At 43.6% G+C, this 15799-nt stretch overlaps 1 pseudogene; it reads right to left on the bottom strand.

The window, feature by feature from the left end:
- Positions 1 to 13928: 13928 nt before the first annotated feature.
- On the bottom strand, positions 13929 to 14550 carry LOC118728665 (annotated as a pseudogene).
- Between the last annotated feature and the right edge of the window lie 1249 nt (positions 14551 to 15799).

The following is a 15799-nucleotide window of genomic DNA, read 5'->3' on the forward strand; positions in this document are numbered from 1 at the left end:
ACATGAATCATCAGCCAGCAACCCAAAAAGGAGCATGCTCAAGCTGTGGGTGGAAAAGAAGCCACGCTCTGGGGCCTCCTACTGACTCCTAGGAGCTTCCACTCCTCCCTGGGCCTCCTTCAGTGCCTGTTTTCAATAGCACATGGGGGGTAGGGGGGGAAGGATGAATGAAATGAATCTCATTTCTTCTTTGGTTCAGTCAACATTTATAAAAAACATGGTCGATGGGCCAAGTGATTGGTACTGAGAAAATACAAGAATAAATAAGAAACATGGCTACATATAAACAGAAGCAAGAAAGAAAAAAAAAAGAAAAAAAGAGTATTTAAGACATGGAATTTGCCAGAGAAGGTAGAGCAAAGTTCACAATCAATAAAATGAGAGACAATATGAAATATGATAGAACTGAAGATAAGAAGGTAGGTGAGAGAGGGCTGTATAGATTTTGAAGAGGAACAAAATGGAAAGGGAAAGTGGGAAGCAAAAGGGGGAAGTGATGTTAAAAGCCCCAACTCTAGAGCCAGACAGACCTGAACTCTAATCTGTGTCCCCGCCCTTACTCAGCTGGTTCTAATGTGATCTTGAGTAAGGAGGTGCTTATGAATGCTGAGCCTCAGGCTCCTCAACTATAACGTAGATTAATAGTGTAACCACCAAAGTAACTCGTGGTGTCAGCATGACAGAGGAAGGGATATCAGGCTTACCTTCCCACCAAAAAATAACAGTAAAACTGGACAAAATATATAAAACAACTGTTTTCAGATAGTCGGCCACAGATGGGAAACTTGAGAGAAGTAAAACAGAAGAGGTGAAATACATGTTTACTATGGCCTTCTGCCTGGGGCTTTCCAAAACCACAGCATGGGGAAGTAGAATCCAGACTAAGGCAGGCGGAAAAGCAGACCAAATGTGAGGGTTGACCAAGGGACTGAAGCTAGGGCAGTGCACAGAAAGGAAGGGGCTGCATAGAGAAGAAATCCGGAAATCTGCATGGGAACCACCTGACTCTGGTACAAACAAAGCTGCTGGTATGCAGAGTGTCAGAGAGCAGTGTCCTGAACAAATATTCCAGAGGTCACACAGTGGGGAGGGACACTGATGTTTTCAGTGGTCATAGTAGAGAGAGTTTGAAGAATATTCTGGAAATTCAACTGAGATCCAGTAAAGGCCACACCTTAGGGGTTAGGCCACCTGGCCCTAGAGAGGGAATGCACTCAACCCTCCTTAACAAAAACAAAGGCCGACACTCAGCAGTATCAAGCTGACCCATGAATAACTAGCTGCCAGCTAAAGAAAAATCCAACACTCTTGAAAGGAAGACAATAAAATCCATGAGGTATGATATGCAATTAAAAAAAAAAAAATGATGGCATGTAACAAGGAGGAAACAAAGTAGTCAATAGAAAGAGTCCCAAAGGTGATACAGAAGGAATTAGCAGACAAGGACTTTAAAAAGACAAAACAAATATGTTCAAGAATTTAAATAGAAAGAATGAACATAGGAATGAATAAATAAATAGTCTTATCAGAGGATAGAAACTATGAAATCAAATCAAATGAAAACTATAGAACTAAAAAATATGCAATAACTGAAATTATTCATAGGATGGACTTTACAGCAGATTGGACACTGCAAAAGGAAAGATCAATAAACTTGAAGACAGAATAATAGAAAGTATTCAAATTAAAGCACATAGAGGAAAAAATAAAGGACTAAAACAAACAAACAAACAAACAAAAAAAAACTACAGAGTTTAAGTTACATGTGGGACAATAATAACCAAACACATGTATACCTAAAAATTCAAAAAGAAAGCAAAGAGACATTGGAACAAAAGAGATATTTCAAAAAAAGTGTCGACTTTACATCCGATTAAAAAAAAAAAAAAGAAATCCACAGATCCAATACTCTTAACTTATCTCAAGCAAAACAAACACAAAGGGAACCACATCTAAGGATATATAAGTCAAATTGCTGAAAAACAAACATAAAGAGATCTTTGAAGCATCCTGAAGACAAAAAAAAAAAAAGAAAAGAAAATTTTTCTACAGGGGAACATTAGTAGGAATTAATCTTCTCATCAGAATCAGTGAAATCCAGAAGATAGTGATTGAAATATTTGAAGCTTTAAGAGAAAAAACTGTTAACCTAGAATTCTATATCCAGCAGAAATATCTTCCAAAAAATGAAGGAAAGATTAAAGAGATGCCAGATAACAAAAGCTAAAAGAATTTATCACTAGCAGAACTGCACAATAAAAAATGTTAAAGGAAGTTCTTCAGACCAAAGGGACATACCAGATAGAAACAAACATAGAGAAGAGTGCCAAAAATGGTAAATCTATGGGGGAAATAGAAAACACGTTTTAAACATTTTTTTTTTTTTACATTGACTGTTTAAGGCAAAAATAATGGCTATGTGGTTCTGGGATTATAATATATGTAGAAGTAAACAATGTAATAATATCACAGAGGACAGCAGAGGAACAAATGGAAGCATATTGTTGTAAGGCTCTAATATTTAGAAATCAGAGTAAATTCAAGTCAGACTGCAATAAGCTAAAGATGCATATTGTTAGCAACCACTTAAACAAAAACAAAGAGTTGAAGCTGAAAAAGACAATCGAGGAGATAAAATAGAACAGTAACAAATACTTCATTAATCCAAAAGGAGGCAGGAGAGAGCGGGGAAAGGGGCAAAGAGTAGATGGTTCAGCTCAAATAGAGAACAAGTGAAAAGATGACAGGATTAGACCAACCTAACTTACAGATCTGTAGTGAAAACAAAATGAAATAGTGAAAGTGGAACCCTGTTATAAAGCTGTCCTCATAACAGATGTGAGGTTGTAGCGGTCGGTTTCAGGATGGAGGGAATAATAAGAGACATGGAAAAGCCAACCTGGGGTATTGGAAAACGAACACAATAGGTTCTAAGTTGCCACACTCCTTCCCACCCTGGTTCTTCTGGGCTGTGTGTGCACACACAGCCATGGGCCACGCTCACCAATGGGGCATGGAGCTCAAGCGAGTGGGTACCATTTTCATGTTGTTATGGAACAACCACGTGAACTTGGCTTGGGAGCTACCCCCACAGAAGAGAGAGTGAAGCTGGTGTGTAGTGCTGGTGTTTGAGCAATATGGAAGAAAGGAGACAAGCTTGCAAATCTATCCACTCCACGCAAACATCTGGCGGGAATAGGATGTCTGCTGGAGAAAAAAATAAGCGGGGGCTTAGGGTGGAAATGCTCTGTCCATTGAAAGCCTGGTATGAAAAAAAAAAAAAAAAAAAAAAATGGCCGAAGAGAACAAAGGCAGCAGATCTAGAATGGAAAAATCATAATCAAACATGACATCGGACGTAGGTAACTGTACAATTAGAATTTGACAAGGTTTTTAATCATGAGAAGAGCAATTAAAATAGGACTTTCATGCCTTACGTGTGATTCGGTTCCTGTCAGTGTTCCTTTACTGAAGACCTCTGGCACAGGCTTGGGGTGAGGTGCAAAAATTATTAAGACCACATCCCTGCCTTCAAGAAATACCCAGTTCTAGTGAGGGAGAGAGGCTTAGAAAAAAAGTCAAAATGTACTGTGGCTTTGGTCCTGGAATCCCTCTGCTACTTACCGGCTCTGTGGCTTTAGGCAAATCTCTTGCCCTCGGTTTTCTCACCCATAATATGGGATAATAGTATTATAACAACTGCCAGACAAATCGTGCTCCTGATTTAAAAGCACCCCGCACACTTTCTGGCCTATAGCAATTCAACAGCTCCAGGAGAATCAATCCACGTGAATAGTATAGATGCAGAATAAAGTTTAAGAATCTCTTGTCAGCATGGATTCCATTCAATATTTACAAAGAGCATATACTGTGTGCAAGGTTCATAAAAAGCAGTTTCCCCCCTCCCCCCCAACATAATGATAGAGTGGTGCATAAAAAGCAGAGAGGAGAAAGGGGAGGCCCTCAGCCTGGGGTTAGGGGAGGAAGGCCCACAGGCATGGCTGCCAGCCAGGCAAACAAGGGGGCAAAGGCATCTCAAGGAATAGAAAGGTCTGAGCTGGCAAGAGCATGGGGTGTGCAGGGAGCCACAGCCCAAGCTCGAACTGGTAGGGACTTGTCCGTCTGGAGAGGTGGGCAAGGGCAAGTTCATGAAAGTCATGCAAGAAATGACTCCATCCTGTGGGTGGTGTGTGCCCCGGAGGATCTCAGAGGGAGGTCCAAGGATGGCCCTGTGCTCCAGCTGGTCTCTCTGGAAGCTCTGGATGCAATGCTGGCACAACGGGCTTCAGGGAACCCAACTTCCGGAGCGACTCCTCCAGGGCAGGGCCTGGGGCTCACTCGGCTTTGTTTCCCACACACCCACCGGAGTTGGACCCACAGTAAGCACTCAGTTTGTTGAACCAAATCTAAATTAATAGAATTTCTTGTCCAGAAACTTTGGCATCTTACCTCTATCTATGGGATTTAGTCAACCAGTTTTATTAAATCCCTGAAGGGGATACACCATCAAGTGAGGAGGGGAGATATGAACAGATCCTTGAGATAAAGCTGATAATCCAAGTGTGTGTAACGTACTTTAGGACATAGAGAAAGAAGCTATTGGTTGTCAGGGGGAGCCAGGGCCATCTCCACCACGGAAGAAATATTTGAGTGGGGTTTTGAAGAATACATAGGAGTTCGCTAGTAGAGAGATGCAAGAGTATTCTGGCCTGAGGGCAGGAAGAGGCAGGGAGACGTGACAGAGAACTGGAAGTGTTTGAGGATGGATGACTAGTGCTCTCACTCGCTGGGGGTTGGATATAAAGATGCGATGAGAGAGTCGAGAGCAGAGGTTTTCCACCCTGGGCTGCTCACCAGAGAGCTCTTCAACTGCCCGGGGCCCACGCCACCTTTCAAACCAATTAAATCAGGATTTTGTTAAAGCTCCCAAAGGGATCCCACTGTGCTGCCAAGCTTCAGACCCAATGGCCTAGAAAGTAGAGATAAGAAATTGCAGTATCTCCGGAGATCAGGCCCCTGCCACGCTGGCGAGCACATACCCTGGGAAAAGACCAGCCAAACCACAGCCCTGGCTCCTTCCTGCCGCTCCGTTCTGTGCACCCCCCAACCCCCATCCCCCAACCCCCAAACCCAACCTGCTCTCTGCTCTGAAAAAGCCCGTCTGCGAGTGTGGCCCCAGACCAGTAGCATCATCTTTAGATGGTAATTGGTTAAAAATGCAGATTTCCCAGCTTTCCCCCAAACTCTGGAAATGGGGCCCAGGAGTCTGCGTCTCAGCAAGCCTCCCAGGTGGCTGCTGGCGTGTGAGAACCGCTGTGCTGGACTACAGCTCCCTCCAACACAGCAGCCAAGGGGCCTTCAGGTGCCCGGGGGCCTGCCAGCGCCGTGGCCTGGGATTGAAGGTGCCAGAGGGCAGAAAGCCCTGCTGTTTTGCGGAGGGGGGGGGGGGGGGGATGCCTGGAAAAGGCGTTAGGGTAAGAGGCATGGGGTTTATATTTTCTCCCTTGAATACAAAGTGGCCTTTGAAAGCAAACTGTCAAGATAGTTCAAGTCAGAAGTGGCAGGGAAGTCCGTGATTGTCTACGGATATGGCTATTCCACACTTATTTTCCCTTTGGAGGAAAGGGGTGGAGGAAGGTGAGGAGGGTCTCCCTCGGGGAGTGGGAAGAAAGAAGGTGCTCTCTGCCGGTTCTCTGCTCTGCCCACCCCTCCCTCCAGGCCCCAGCTGGGCTGGGAATGCACAATTCCTGGGAGGAAAATAAAATAAAGGAAAGGGACAAGGGAAATGAGATTCCCGATAGAAATGAAAACTGCCTTTCCCCTTAAAGTCAGCGGGTCAGATGTAAAGGAGTGTGCGGAGTGACAGCCGCTGCTGGGGGCCCCCATTCTGGAGTCACTGGACCTCAGAATAACTCCGGGCTTCTCGCTGCTGGAACAGGTCACTTCTGAGTCTCCACTCACTTGAGAAACTGGCCAGCTCCTCGTTCACGCGAAGCCTGAAACGCCAGTGGATTCCCGGCCACACAATTGAAGAGAGCAAGTTCTTTGGGACTTTCACCACCTTCTTTCAGCTCCGCTGCTCCAAGCTGAAGTGCTGGACCTGCCTGTATAATTTTATTATTATTACTAGAGGCCTGGTGCATGAAATTTGTGCATTGGGGGAGAGGGGAATGGTCCCCCTTCCATAGTCTGAAAACCCTCCGGGAAGGTGACCAGGCTGATCGGGAGAAGGCGCCATCCCCATCACCCCACTGCCACAGCTGCCAAGGTCTTCTCATCAACACAGGCTCCAGTCCCTTCACCTTGAAAAAGTGACAACTTTGTTTAGGCGTTTTCAAGATGTCTCTTTCATGGGCTATGACATTTCTTGCTTTCTTTTTTTATCCTCACCTGAGGATATTTTTCCATTGATTTTTAGAGAGCGTGGAAGAGGGAAAGACAGAGAGAAACATCAGTGTGAGAGGCACACTGCAATTGGCCGCCTCCTGCAGGAGCCCTGACCTGGAGCCTGCAACCTAGGTACATGCCCTTGATCAGAATCGAAGCCAGGCCCTGTGGTTCACAGGCCGAGGCTCTATCCACTGAGCCAAACCGGCTAGGGCAGGCTATGACATTTCTTAGCCCCTCCAACAGTAGACCTTCATTTTTTCCTCTAGGAGTGAGGTGGAAAAACCCTAGGTCACCTTCTTGGATTCTTATTACCCAAATAAGTGACATACCACAAGCTTAGCCAATGAGTGGTCAGAAAAGATGTTTCCTCTGCAGCTCCCGAGCAGAAGCACCACAGCCACGGGGCTGCTGGGGGCCGGGCCCCCCTGTGGTTTGTGACTCCACTCCAGCTCCCCTGCGTGTTGTTCTCTCAGGCTCTGGGCCCACACCTCCTCCTTGAGCTGGTTGTGACTGTTATGGCGTCCCAGCCTAAGTATATATATAAAATTTTCTTTTTTCCCCCTGCTTCGGTAAATTGGGGGAAATGCCCCAGGTTTGAGTAACTGTTGGATTTGACAAGTGTGCGTTTAGCGCCACCTGGTGACCACAGCTTATTAAAACAGCTTTCTTCCTGGTTCTCCATGTTCATATCATAGAAGGCTCCAGTTTCCAGACAGGTGTACACATTCAGTTCTCATGCCTGGCCTGCTTTCTCGTGGGAATGTCAGCCTTGGCTGACGGCCTCCTGTCTTTTCACAGGCACGAAACACAATATAAACAAGCAACAGGGCTTTCTCTTTCTCCTAAGTAACCAAGCATTTAAAATCTTCTCAAGTACCGATTTCTCTCATGGACAAAAGGAAGCAAGAGACACGTCTGTCTGTACCTCTAAATCATGACAAATGATCAAGGATCCTTTCTCCTTTACCCTGATTCCTGGGATCCTGGCCTACACGAGAGTTGAGGTACCCTTGACACTAAGACACCTGAGTTTCAGGTTTCTGAAGCAATATTTGATGGACGTGGAGGACCCAGGTGGTGGGAAGAAAAGATGGCCTGAGAGCCGCTATGGGCAGAGGGACATGTTGACTACTGGAGAGATCAGTGTGATTGTGGGCAAGTTACTAAATTTTTATGGACCTTAATGACCCAAACTTGTTACCCTCTTCACTATTTTCCCCATAACTTTCATGGTTTCAAAAGATGTTGCCTGTGAAAATGCATCTCTAAAAAAAGTAACGAATAACTTTCCTGTCTTTAGTAATCAGATGTGCAAATACCATCCAAAGCTTCCGATCATCATGAAGCCACCAGAGTGACCCTAATGAGTTCATGTCCCCGACAAAAGCAAAGATACCTGGTCCCTCCTTATCCTGATCCCCGGCACATGTACGATTTCTCTAGGCTGTTAGAATGTTGAGCCCAACTCACAGACCCCAGCTGTAACTTTCCCAGGCCCTAAGGCTGGGAAATCCCAATTTCTGATCCAATAAACTGGCTAATCTGGAAGGTTAACTCAAGCTCTTATGAACTAAAACAAGAGTGGAAGGCTGTGGTATGTATGTGCAGGTAGAATCTTAATTTAAGAAACACCGTTACAGCCAAAATGAATTTGGCTTAGTGGATAGAGCATTGACTTGTGGACTGAAAGGTCCCAGGTTCAATTCCGGTCAAGGGCATGAACTTTGGTTGTGAGCACATCCCCGGTAGGGGGTGTGCAGGAGGCAGCTGGTCGATGTTTCTCTCTCATCGATGTTTCTAGCTCTCTATCCTTCTCCCTTCCTCTCTGTAAAAAATTTATATATATATATATATATATATATATATATATATATATATATATATATATATATATATAAATTACAGGCAATTAATACTTAAGACGTACCAACTCTGTGTCAGGAGTTTTAGATACAGAATCCCCACAATTATCACCAAAACAGCCAAGCAAATGGGGAAAGAGGCAGAGAGAAGCTGAGGAACTTGCCTGCAGCTGGATCAGGTAGGATCCTCTGTAGGCCTGTATGACTTCAGAGTGCAAACTCTTTCTAAATAGCCAACTTTTAAAATAAAAACATGGCAATTTCCAGGTACAAACCAACATCCCCAACTTAAACCAGTGTTGAAGGGATACCCTGGGTTCAGCTATGTTTTCAGAAGTTCCCATCTTCTTAAAATGTAATGGAGCCGAAACCGGTTTGGCTCAATGGATATAGCGTCGACCTGCAGACTGAAAGGTCCCGGGTTCGATTCCAGTCAAGGGCATGTACCTTGGTTGCGGGCATATCCCCAGTAGGGGGTGTGCAAGAGGCAGCTGATCGATGATTCTCATTGATGTTTCTAACTCTCTATCCCTCTCTCTTCCTCTCTGTGAAAAATCAATAAAATATATATTTTTTTAAATGTAACGTTGGAGGGTTAGTATTTATTGACAAACCTTTTGAATGTCTCTGCAATGTTAATTATTTTTGCTACACATTCTTTTATTTGGCTAAGGCCAATTTCCTGATCTCCGGTCCATTTATCTGAAAGTAAACGGTGAAATGCTTCCATTCTACATTCTGGTGATTTTTCGTGACTTGGGCTAATGTGTTGTTTCAAGATATGAAAGCTCAGTTCTAGGATGTATTCTTCAATTGCTCCTTTGATAATATTCTTCCACCCATTACCTCTGCTCTCTCTTTCTGAAACGTCAAATCATTGAAGATTGGACCATTTGAATAAATATTCTAGTTTCTCCCCCCACACACACACTTTTCTCTATATATTAGGGGAATATGAATCAGCCAGGAGTAAAAGAATATTTAATTAAATAGTAGCTTTAGTAAATTAGAGGTGTTTTTTTCTTCACAAAAAAATTTTTCTTAAATATATTTTTATTGATTTCAGAGAGGAAGGGAGAAAGAAATATTAATGATAAGAGCAAATCATTGATTGGCTGCCTCCTGCAGACTTCACACTGTGGCTCGAGCCCGCAACCCAGGCATGTACCTTGACTGGAAATCGAACCATGACCTCCTTGTTCATAGGTTGATGCTCAGCCCCTGAGCTCTGCCAGCTGAGTGCCTCAAGAATGTAAGAGGTATTATTTCAGAGGCTCAAAATGTCAGGGCAAAGCTCTCTGGACTCTTTTAGCCTCGAACCCGTGGCCACATGACTAAGCCTGGAAGTGAGGGACAAAGCAGATCATTCTACTCACGATGGGAGGGCACTACAGAGTATTAAGCATGGGCACAGGGCATGGTGAAAAGCTGGGGCCGAACTCTATGGCACCATCCTCAGTCACCTCCAGCACTCAATCCACCTATGGCCACTCTTCCTTCTCATAGACAGATAGTGGCAGCTCTTCATTGCTTCAGAGTCTGTATAACAGAATCTAAGGTTCCCATTGCCAAAGAGGAGTCACAGAGAAAGGAGTATATGATGTCTAAAAACTTCCTACCCTGAGCCAAGCTGCCTCTAGATTGTCCCACTGAGACGAGTGTCCACCGTCCGCAACCTCCACCCGTCTTCGTTCCTTCTGCTGCCCCCTGGTTCCCTTCTCACCCAATCAATCTTCTGGAACCCTCGTTCCTTTCCTAGCGGTCACCAGACTTTATTAGACAGTTCTTGTGGCTGTATTCACTCATCTGTTAAAGGTGGGTAACAGCAGTCCCCACACTGCTCCAAGCACAGTGTTGCTCTGAGGATGAAGCAATGTAACTCCCCTAATCAGTGTACACTGCCTGGCGCATAGTAACTCCTGAATAAATTGTAGTGGGGTTTTTTTTGTGTGTGTGTGTGTTTTTTGTGTGTGTTTTGTTTCGTTTTGTTTTTTGCTTTCTATCAATAATATGGAGGTGGAGGCATGCTTAGTCTACCTGCTGACACTTCCAGGAACCCCAGCATTCCCAGTTGGAACTCTGAAGAGCGTTCCCCATAGAAACACGGCTCCCCACTGCGATTGTGTTCTGGGTCACTATTATTACTCCCAAAGATTCTGTGGCTGCTGCTTCACTTAACCCACGAGTTCAATGGGCTCTCCTGGGCTGGCCAGGCAAAGCATACCGCCATGAAGAACATTATAGCGAGGGGAAAACGTGAGTGAAATCTAGACATGCCTCTTACCAATGAACTACTGACATAGAACCTCTCTTAAGTTTGGTATCACCTAGAATTTAATATTGTGAGAGAAGCTGCTTTGGAGACTACATTTACAGTGAATAATCGATATTTTACTGGCCTGATCTTTTTGAGCAAGAACATTAGAGGAGTGAGAGCAGATGACAGAGGTTCAAAGACAAAGATGGGGAGCAAAACCGTGTTGTAAAGACAACCAGGTAGACCTTAGGGTGGGGGTATTCATGGGAGGTCACAATCAATGCCTTGGCTTGCAGAGGCTGGGAATCTTGGAAAGAAGCCTCAGAAACAGAAAAAAACAGGGTGCTGAGAGCAATGCCAGAGGGGTGAGCACCTACTTGTTGAGGAGCTGTGAAAAACAGAACGGGCTTTATCCAAAAGCTTATAGGAATATATCCGGGGCCCAGACGGAAAAGAAATAGGGAGACCCAGCATTTGAAAATGAAATCAAGTAGCCAGAAGAAACATAAAAAGTTTAGCTCTAAGACTGAGAGCCTCGAAGAGACGGGTTCGGGACTTTTGTGGGAAATGCTTGACAAGGTTTAAATATCCCTCTAACTGAAGCTAAGCTGCTTGGTTTCAGGATTTAACTGCGAGGCAGTCAGGATTTGTCCCTGCAGTAGCGTTCAGCATGAAGTTGTCTTGGGTGCACAGGACAGCAATGGAAAGGAGCAAGGGAAGGGATTTTGCAAGAAACAGAGGAAATAGAGAAAGGGGCTGGCTCTTTTGCACACTGGACTAGTGAGAGCCAAGAAGGAACCTGAGATCCCTGTCTACTCAAGTAGTGCAGGGCCCTGTCTCCAGCCTGTTTGTGCACCAGGCATAGGCTGTGTCTATGATTGCATGTGGACCTCGAAATGGCATCAAGACCTTTATTGATGCTGAAACACAGGGAGCAATCAGGGAACCTCAGGGGTGTATCCTACTCTGTACCCTAGCCTGTACTGGTGGAACTGACTTCTCATGAGGCATCCATCTCTGTATTAAGTGACTCACTGTGAAGACTTCTCCATATGGAGATCAAATCCGTCCCCATGGGACTTCTAGCTCCTTTCCTCCTCACTCTCTTCTCTGGAGCTGAGTAGTCAAATCTAATTCTCCCTCCCAATGAGAGTCAGTTCCATTCTCCCAGAAGCTTCTCTCTTCTAAGGTAACTAGCCCACATGACACACAGCCTTAATAACCAAGTCAACGATCATTGTATGGTGGCCGGATGTATATAAAGCCCCATGCATATGCTAAGAGGGATCCTTAAGTGAATAAATTATCTCCTTGCTCTTCAGGCAAACAGAGTGAAGACAGAAGCATGGACAATGGACTCTAAATCAAAGAAGATTGATAAGTACTGTGATAAATGTTCAAAACTTGTTATGATGTAGCTGTGGGAAAAGAGTGACCCCTTCAACTAGGGGGAGCCAACAAGGCTTCTAAAAAGAGGTGGGATTTGAGTCAGAGTTTGAAAGATTTCAACAAGTAGACGCAGGAAGGAGGCAGGTGGTGAGTGGAAACAGCACAGGATATAGACATGAGGGCCTTTGTTAATTTCCTGTTTGACCTTGAGCACACAGTATTGCAATTACAGTGTCCTCTACATGCAATTCCCTCACTTGTGTGCATGCATCTCCTGGGGTCTTTATCAAATGTCCTACTGCAGTGACTGTGCACTTCATCAAAGACACCCACGGGTGGGTGGGAGACGGGATTACTTTGTCTTGATCGACTCTCAGTGAGCACATGGAACTCTCTGTTCCAATGTCCCATAAGTCATCGGGTAATAAATCAAGGGCTGCTGAAACCGGTTTGGCTCAGTGGATAGAACATCGGCCTGAAGACTGAAAGGTCCTAGGTTCAATTCTGGTCAAGGGCATGTACCTTGGTTGTGGGCACATCTCCAGTGGGGGGGGGGGGGGGGGGAGGAGTGTAAAAGGCAGCTGATCAATAATTCTCTCTCATTGATGTTTCTAATTCTCTATCCCTCTCTCTTCCTCTCTGTAAAAAATCAATTATATATATATATATATATATATATATATATATATATATATATCTCATCATCATCATCATCATCAAGGGCTGCATTTTCCAGGCAGCATCGGTGTGAGGTTTTTTGAGGCCTGCCTGAAAACTTCAAGTTGCTTCCAGTCGTCAGGCACCATTGAAGGTCAGGCTCCCTGGCTCACCCTATCCTGGGCCTGTTAAACACATCTCTGTCCCCACTCTTTATCTAAATTTTAACTTCTCCCAGTCGAGTCTTTCGTAGAGAAAAGAGGAAGTCAAATTGAATCAGGGGAGGAGGATTTGTTTCCTTTCTCCTCCTGTTCATGGTTTTTTTGTTTTGTTTTGTTTTTAATATATTTTATTGATTTTGTACAGAGAGGAAGGGAGAAAGATAGTTAGAAACATGGATGAGAGAGAGTCATCAGTCAGCTGCCTCTTGCACACCCCCTACTGGGGATATGCCCGCAACCAAGGTACATGCCCTTGACCGGAATCGAACCCGGGACCTTTCAGTCCCCAAGCTGACGCTCTATCTATTGAGCCAAACCTGTTTTGGCTCCTCCTGTTCTTGTAAATGAATCTGGAAAATCCCTCCTTTTGCTATGAACATTTTCTATTTTTTTTTTTTTTTTTTTTTTTTTTTTTTTTATATATTTTATTGATTTTGTACAGAGAGGAAGGGAGAGAGATAGAGAGCCAGAAACATCGATGAGAGAGAGTCATCGATCAGCTGCCTCTTGCACACCCCCCACTGGGGACATGCCCGCAGCCAAGGTACATGCCCTTGACCGGAATCGAACCCGGGTCCCTCAGTCCCCAAGCCGACGCTCTATCCACTGAGCCAAACCGGTCTCGGCTGCTATGAACATTTTCAAGAACCTCAGCTCAATCTGAGATGTATTCCAGGCCTCTCTATTCTTGTATTTGTATTTTGTCACAGTCACTGACAAAGACTCTCTCCATGACCAAAGGCTATTGAGGATCCTCTGAGGCCAACGAAGCCCCTTCCTTGGGCATGCTCTCTAAAAGCCCAGATTTGATAAGAATCTTGCTAAATCTAATTATCCAGAATCTCCCTCCCTTGATATCTGACTAAAATTCTTCATCCCTGACCAACACCCAGGTGCTGGCAGGTCACATTGCCTGCCTTTAGCAAGAATCCCATCAGGTTCAGTTTAACCAGAACCCTGACTTACCCCTGAGGCCTCCTCCTTTTTACTTTCCTGAAGAATGTGGTTTATTGTTAGGAAAAATATAAAGCATACATTTTTAAAGATCATTTTATGCTGACATTATAGACCTCTCCAAATAACATGATTGGTATTGTAGTGCTCTACTAGTGAATGCATTCTACAGAAAAGTGGCTTTACCTTTAAATCTGAGCATATTACCCTTACATTGAAAAAAGGATACATAAAAAACACAACTTTGATATGTTTAATATTTAGTAGACCACATCTGATTTGTGGAAGACTAAGTTCTTTGATTTACTTCTTCAAAGTATTGCTTATTTTTTTCACCCCTTCCTCTGCATCTTTATCCTCTCTGGTAAGACAAGGAAGCTGCCCTGCCAAATTATGGAACTTCATGGCATTATCTGTTTGCTTAAGACCCTTGTAACACTTGGAAAGGAACATGTCATTGGATTAAAAAAAAAAAAAAAAAAAAAAACAGGGTGTAGATCTTCAACCTTAAGGAAATTTTGCAAAGTCTCTTGTACAGTTGAGGATGGTATTTTTCCAAACAGAGTAGCAGCCATCTTTTTCTCAATCCGGCTCAGTTTTGAGACAGCATAACAGTATCTTGGATTGAGGTAATAGAAAAAGGGTTCTTCAAGTAATAACTGGATTGCTTTATCTAGATGTTACTCAAAGCAATATCCATAGTTGATTTTATTTTGAAAGCTCTCAAACTTGGATAAATAACTACTCAAAACCATGACCACAGATGACAATGTTCATTTATGGGTGCTCTAGTAACAGCTTTATATATGTGCCCTTTCATGTTTTTCAATTGTTCTACAATGTTACATATATTTTTAGAATCAGGAAAAAAGTGGGTTTGGTTTTGGTTTTTAACGAAGATTTGTGCAATAGGCCTTCCTTCCCCTGGCTGCCAGCACCAGTTTTCCTCTGGCACCCAGGACCTGGGCCACAGTGAAGTCAAGCCTTCAGCCTTCAGCAGAGCCTTCAGTCTTCAGTCTTTGCTCTGTGCCTGCATATGCAAATTAACTGCCATTTTGCTGGGCTAATTTGCATAATTGCTCCTGATTGGTTGGTGGGCATCATGGAAATATGGTCAATTTGCATCTTTCTCTTTTTATCAGTGTAGATGTTTCAGGTCCCATCTCTATTACATGCCAGCTTGTTGGGTGGGAGAAATGAGAAGTTGGATGATTACTGGACATTCTCTGTCCTCAGTGAATCTGTCTCCCTGGCCAACTGCCTCTTTCTGTATTCATACCCACCTTGCCAAGGCTAAGTGGGATTCAAAATGATTTTTGAAGCCACAGTCATTAAGCCATACTTCTGAGTTCTGGTAACAACTGTAGTCCATAGTATATGGCTTAGTTATTGATTTTGTGCATTTGTTTATTCTTGAATTGTTTCAAATAAATATATATCATCTTCCCCCAAAAGGTTATTTTTAAAATGAGAATAGAACATTTTAAATATTTTAATACCCCTTAAGTTGACTAGACTGATGTATATTATGCACAATAAATATTAGTTTTGTCAGTTAAAATTCACTTTGAGTCACTGAAAAACTGACTTTTCCATAACCACTCTTCATTTGCCCCCCATGGATCTTTTTTGCCTAATATTCTCATAGTTTCCTGGTCAATAATATGGCCACAAATGTCTATTTCAGTTAAGAATTTAGATAGAGTGTAAAATCATATTTAAGGGTTTCTTCTTTCATGTATATCAGGAATTCTATCCCTAGAATTGTGGCATAGGATCTTTAAGTGAGTTTTGGATTTACTACACCTAGGGATAGATTCAATTTTTAAAGCTTTTCCATTGGTTCCACTTGACTATAATCTTTGATTCAGAAAGGCAGGGGTAACATGATATGGTGTGCAGCCTGAAAGACCAGGGTTTGGATATCAGCTTAACTGATAAGAACCACAAGCAAGATATCTGACCTTGCCTAACCAGTTTGGCTCAGCGAATAGAGCAGTCAGCCTGCGGTTCGATCTCAAACAGAGCATGTACCTTGGTTGTGGGCACATCCCCAGTAGGGGGTGTGC

The sequence above is a fragment of the Pipistrellus kuhlii genome, unplaced genomic scaffold (genome assembly GCF_014108245.1).
Source record: "Pipistrellus kuhlii isolate mPipKuh1 unplaced genomic scaffold, mPipKuh1.p scaffold_m20_p_3, whole genome shotgun sequence".
Classification (NCBI taxonomy): domain Eukaryota; kingdom Metazoa; phylum Chordata; class Mammalia; order Chiroptera; family Vespertilionidae; genus Pipistrellus; species Pipistrellus kuhlii.